The sequence below is a fragment of the Daphnia magna genome, unplaced genomic scaffold (assembly GCF_020631705.1).
Source record: "Daphnia magna isolate NIES unplaced genomic scaffold, ASM2063170v1.1 Dm_contigs381, whole genome shotgun sequence".
Classification (NCBI taxonomy): Eukaryota; Metazoa; Arthropoda; class Branchiopoda; order Diplostraca; family Daphniidae; genus Daphnia; species Daphnia magna.
Window position 1 is genome coordinate 1 of NW_025533281.1, and position 6257 is coordinate 6257.

Below are 6257 nucleotides of genomic sequence, written 5' to 3' on the forward strand. Positions count from 1 at the left end.
TCCTCTTTTCTTTTAGAAGATTCTGCAATTGGCTCTCGGTTGCTAAATTGGCTTCAAGAGTTTTGTTCTAAGTCGGTGATTCGGGGGTGGCTTTCAAGGAGTTTTTCAGAGCCTCGTTGTTTTCTTGAGTTGCTCTAACGAACTGCTTAAAGTGTATTTGGAACTTTTTGCCTTCTTTGTTACTCTCCAATTGTTTTTGCATTTAAAGTTCAAATTTTAGCGTAGATATCCCCTTTTATCTTCAATTAGTGCAATTACTGACTCTTTCTGCAATACACTGATGGTTCCGAACAAAAATTCTTTTCTTTTCCGTGCAATGTGTAGCTTTTTGGAGTAAACTATCGAGTGTTCTGGTGTTCCATCCTTGTGCGACTATATCGTCTTTGAGTGTTTTAGTAGCATTAGCAATGGTTTCTGTTGTTACACTATCTGTTACTTTTAAAGTTTGTTCTAGAAGGTAATAAGGTTGTAAAAATGCAGCGAATTTCGCGTCGCCTAACTTGCCTTCTTGTTTCTGTGTTTGTAACTGTTGGATATTTTCAGTTGTTGAGATTGTCTGGTATGATTTACTTCTTTCTAAGTCTTGCTTAAATTCTAAGTCTATTAAGGTCTTCCAATGGTCCAAAATTGTTCTCGATGGTGACTTAGGTTTGGGTCTTGGTCGTTTAAATCAGATTCTTGTAGTACGGGGTATAAAGGTAGTAGTGTGTTCTCGTTGAGAGCAGTCTTTGTACAGGTGAATCAAACGGCATTCGCTTACCTCGATGATGTTCCGATGTCGTTTGGCGAAGACTCGGTGATAGAAGCGTTGAATACTTGCAGCTAGCAAATGAAGCACAGATCAGAAACTTTTCTTCCAGAGTCTCGTTGTTATTCTTGCTGTCTCGTCGGGACCTCCAAATGTAATAGTTTCTAGACTGTGTGTATTTGCCAGTAAACTAACTCTACTTTAAGACGATACAACCATGCGCTTATATACCACAAGATTGAAAGTTAAGAAGGGAGAGGTTTACAATAACTGTTACTTATATCATAAACTATTATCCGCAGGAAGGTTGCATTCGTGACGACCTTCTTGCTGGGTGGGGCTGCTGTTGCTGGGAGGAGTTGCTGCGGTCTATTACATACTCTTTTAGTGTAACGCCATCGTTGTCTTGAATTTGCGTTGCTCCTGCTGCTGTGGCAGGTGCATCATCTGCTGCTTGTTCATTGCCACGGGATGTTGCCCGGAAATTCTCGGGCGTGTGTTTTCCTTGCATCACGTACGAGCTGCTGTATTCTTCCTTCATTTAACTGTTCTCCCTTTTTGCAAAAAGTCCTTGCGGCCACTGAAATGAAATGCAACGATAAAAGTTTAATGTATAAAATCATTAAGAATTCCATGCATTAAAATTAAACTACCTCCGAAGACGGCTAATAGATTGAAAAGGCCAGCCATTCCGGGCCTGCTGTCTTTGCCCCTAGGCATCATTTTCCACTGCATTTTGTTGCTAACTTCCTTGGATACCAGAAAGTCCAGCATCAGATAAACAGTTTGTTGACAGTTTTAACTGTTTTAAATTTCTCGACATAAAAGAAAACCTATATTAATGGTTCAAAAGAACAAAAATAAATTGACGTCATTACTTATAACAAGCAAATCATTACCAGACTAATGGCTAAAGTGTTGTCCTGCAAAGAAAAATCAATTGCCTCCACTGCATTCGTGGATTTTACAGGCAATTCTTTAAAATGAGTGTCAATCACCGACTTATGATAGTCAAAATCCACTTCTGCCATTTTGTAGACTTCGACCTTCAGGTGAATTGCTTCAAATTTTGTTTGGTCCAATGCCCCAAGCTTTTCAAGAATTAATGCAAGTGTGGCTGACATATTAGCTTCAATGGTACCAATGGCATTTTCTAGCGAGGTCACCCTGTCTGGGCATTAAGAAGACGGAACATCATAGATTGGTCGAAAGTCTTACCTAAACAAACCAAAAAGCAAAACATAATTTCCGACTTCAATGTTTTGTATCCTATATTATAGTCTAAAATGATGTAGTCTAAACAATGATTAATCAAAATTTCACACTAGCCTGTTGTCCCATTGGTTTACGTATTGCCTGTCAGCCCATTTAATGAAGGCGATAAAGATGGGCATAGTTGATGCGTGTCTAAATTCATCATTGTTCCATGAAACTCTGGAGTTGCGCTCTGTTCACCCTGCTCCACCCAAGATGTTGGTTCAAGTGGAAAGATCATTTCTTCTACTTTATTTGGAGAAAACTAATTGTCATTGTTAAAAAAGGACAAATACATTACAAATCTACCATCATTGCTATCTTTGTCGACATTCCAGTTATCTGAGAGCAAAGGAAACACTGCCCGGGCGACAACAGCACTGATTCCACCACCAGCGTCAGGTAAGATTGACTGCCCTTCATCACCGTTGCCGATAACAGCAGCCGGAGCGTCTTTCACTTCTTTTACTTCACTTGCTTTTTTCCCTTTTTTTTCGGCTCATCCACTCCTGTATCATACACTTTTTCTTTTTACTCGATTTCCCCTTCCAAATGTTACGTCGTTGTCAGACTTTAGCAGATCTTCAAAAGTTTTACTGCCTTTCATGGCTGCAGACGCAGACTTATAGACCCTATCATGACTCCCTGAGAAGAGGAAAAATTATTAATTGAGAAAGTAATGTAGCAATGCTTCATATAGCTATTTTGCTTTACCTGGCTTTGATGCGTTGAAAACTTGAACAACGTCGTACTCGAACCAAGAATTGGTTGGGTACCGAAATCTTTTAAATACATTACTTCTCCATTGACTTGGTTCTTGATTTTTCCCATTTGCAGAATGTGACCCAACCGGTGGGTACATCATAAACTTCATGCACTGTGAAAGCCAAGTAGTTGGCACGCAGCTGTAGTAAATTTTTTTTTGAAATTTTCATCTGTTTCTCACAGTTTTTACTAGGTAATACTTCATCGAAGTAAGATCATTTACGCTGTGTCCACTTGTATCCTCCAGCCTATGTGTGCCCATCCAGTGAACGTGTAATCTTCCTACCTAATATGAAGTACCATTTAAGGAATGAAATATATTTTCTCGTAAAGTCTTTTAGTTACAAAGTTATCATACCTGGAAAGCACCAGAGCTACCCACTTTACTATTTGATAGAGATTCCTCGTCGTTAGTTGGATCCAACACTTACTTACTTCACATTTCTCTTATCTTTTCCCTCCTATTTACACAAACTCAGCAACAGGAATATCCAATAGACATGCGTGAGAAATTATTATATAACAGACAGGAACATTTGATTTAATAAGCTTATAGAGTTGGCTAACGTCCGAAGTTGTCAGTTCGATGAAATTGTGAATAAAATTGGACACGAACTAGTAACAGTTCTTGCATGGCGGCTTACGGAGTTTCGCCCGTTGTAGTTTTAGTTTTAATTTTTTCCCATTGAAATTATCTTCCGTTCCATTCATAATTGGATTACGAAATTCCTTCGTTATCAGGTAATCTTGTAATTTTTATTTGACCTCGATATAGACTGTACTTTATTTATTATTAATTTTTTTGTAGACGTGTTTACTTTCTGTAGCAGACAAATGGATGTTTGTAGGAAACTGGCGGGCTCATAAAGGGAGCCCATAATAACAATCTGTGAATTAAGTGACTATGCACAGGGACTTGATGAAAAAGACAAACGACAGTATGTAGAAAAACTAGTTAAATGTGAAATAGATTGCCCTTTTTTTATTTCACAACAAATGTGGGTAGTGGAAGCCGTTGTTATCGAAAAAACTGTGCCCTTCGTTATAATAATTAATTAATTAATTATAATGGGCAATGTATTTCACATGTATTTCACATTTTTTTTACTATCGTCAAGATTGCCTCAGATGTTTGGACTGAAAACCAATGTATCTCTATCGGAAGCCTGTGTTGGAGATATGAAATCACAACAATCTACTTGTCATTTACCTACAATATTACATATGGTATTTAAAGTTTAACATGTGTCTTGTGTTTAATATTTTTCTACTGTGACTCAGTGATATATTTTTCTAGGAAAAGGAGTGTGCCGAAGAAATAGAGGTCCATATTGATCTCCACCAGAATACTGCTGGTGCGGAATCTAGCAACATCCAAACCATGTTGAATCACCTTCAAGGTAGTAATGGCTATTTGGAAGAATATATTTAGAAAATCTATTTTTAAAAATTAAATTTGTTTTTCAAACACCATGTAGATACTTGCACGACAGACAAACAGCATGCAAACGAAGATGTAGATTTTGATGCTTTTGAAGGCATACCTGTTATTAATCTTGCTGGTACTTCCTCGGTCCCAAACAACAAACCCTTGTCGTATAAAAGGAATTTTATGCTATTGGGCTGCTCTTACTATGCAAAAGAAAAGTCATTTGACGTACTTGCTGGAGTTGCTGAAGGAACATAGGCCGCAAATAGATTTTGATACTTTGCCATCATCCGGAAAACAGTTGATGTTTATCGACGGCCGTGATATGCCGCAGCCATATACTACGACATTACAGTTAGCTAGGTAATGTTTATTGAGAATGTATTGCAGTGTTTTCATCGCAAGTACATTCATTGTATTATTTTATTTGTATTTAATACAGTACAAACAGTGTGAATCGAAAGAAACACCCACTGCCACCCGTCATTAATTTAGACAATGAAGGAAATGGAAGGTGCACTCACTTCGGTCTTGAAACTGCGCTGGCCGGAGACTAACCAGGAGTATATTTCCGCAATGCTGATTTATTCCAATATGCTGCTATTTTCAAAACAAATCCAAACGCCCTTCCACTATCTATCCAAAAAAGGTACTTAATTTGGTTTTAGACTCATGTCACTGTTTCCTATTTCAGAGCTATCTCGTAGCAAAAAAGGGATGCGTCTGGCCTGTTATAAACAAATTTTTGTTCCGTTACCGACATTGCAAATGTGACACTATTAATATGACTTTTTCTTCCATATTAGATTGATAAACTTCATGGCGGACCGGAAATTGAAGCTGAAAGGCGGCTTCTAAGAGGTGAAACCGCACGCTCGTTAATCAATAACGCAATTATCGTTCCACACTTCGAAGTTGATATGAGCTGTGATGGCGTCCAATTTTAGACAATTCTGAGCAAGCCGAATGCATTCTCCTCTGTGTTATTGTACATTCAGTGAGTGAGTGTAGTGATCGCTCTCAAAGCAAACCAATCATCTTACAGAAACGATCCCCAATAATCGTTGGAGTGGCTCACTGTAAAGAAAAACCAGATGTGAATCTTTTTTTATCTGCTGTTATTGCAGAATTTAAAAGACTTGATCCAAATAACGACGACATTACTACTATCGGTCGCCAATTCACTGTCTCCCTTCGCTGTGTTATCGCAGATTGGCCAATGCGGTCATATTTAAAAAGAGTGAAAGGTCACTCCGGATACTGGAGCTGTGAGCGTTGTATACAACCTGGTGTTGCGTGTGAAATTAATTCCAATAACAAAAATAAGACAAAGAAGAAGAAAAAAACAATTCAGTTTCTCGAATTGGATGCCGCTCCTAGAAGTGATGAAGAGTTCCTGTCTTATTGCAAGTCCGATGATTGTCCCGATGAACACCTTAATGGTCATCACGATCTCAGTCCGTTTTTGGATTTGAATTTTCCGATGGTAACCGGTTTCGTTGTAGAACCAATGCATACCTTTTCCGCTGGATGCGTAGGGGGCAGATTTAAAGGCCTTGCATACAACTCAAACGAGAGTAAACTGAGTTCCTCACAACTAAAGCAAGTGGACCAAAGATTAAAACTTTTTGAAAAATGCAAACCTTTAGAATTTGAAAGACATGTAAGAAGCTTTAGCAAGAGCGCCAAGAAGTATAAGCATCACGAGATAAGAAACATGCTCATGTATATTTTTATTCCAGTATTTAGTGGAATTTTGCAAGAAGAGCACTTGGAAAATATTTTGTTACTGCAGTACGCCATGTTGCTGATCGGTGGTTTTGTTAACGAGCCCGTCTCCCAAGACAATTTAAGAGAATTATCTCGAGTGTTGAAGATGTATGTTCAACAACTAAAACAGTTTAACGATCCTATCCGACCGACTACTCACTTTGCGTCACAGTTACCAGAGAATGCTTTGGAATACGGCTGCGGAATAGAGGCATTGAGTGCGTTTGTTTTTGAAAATTTTTATAGGTTTTTCCGAAATATTCTTGCTTCGGGAAACTTACCGTTAGAGCA

At 38.3% G+C, this 6257-nt stretch overlaps 1 long non-coding RNA gene and 1 pseudogene across 1 annotated transcript; one reads left to right on the forward strand and one right to left on the reverse strand.

The window, feature by feature from the left end:
- Positions 1-2530: 2530 nt before the first annotated feature.
- On the reverse strand, positions 2531-2846 carry LOC123468597. Its single transcript, XR_006642334.1, has 2 exons — positions 2717-2846; positions 2531-2647 (listed from the first exon to the last, which is right to left on the reverse strand). It is a non-coding gene; the product is annotated as an uncharacterized LOC123468597 (long non-coding RNA).
- A 2022-nt stretch (positions 2847-4868) lies between these two features.
- LOC123468598 lies at positions 4869-5671 on the forward strand (annotated as a pseudogene).
- Positions 5672-6257: the final 586 nt, after the last annotated feature.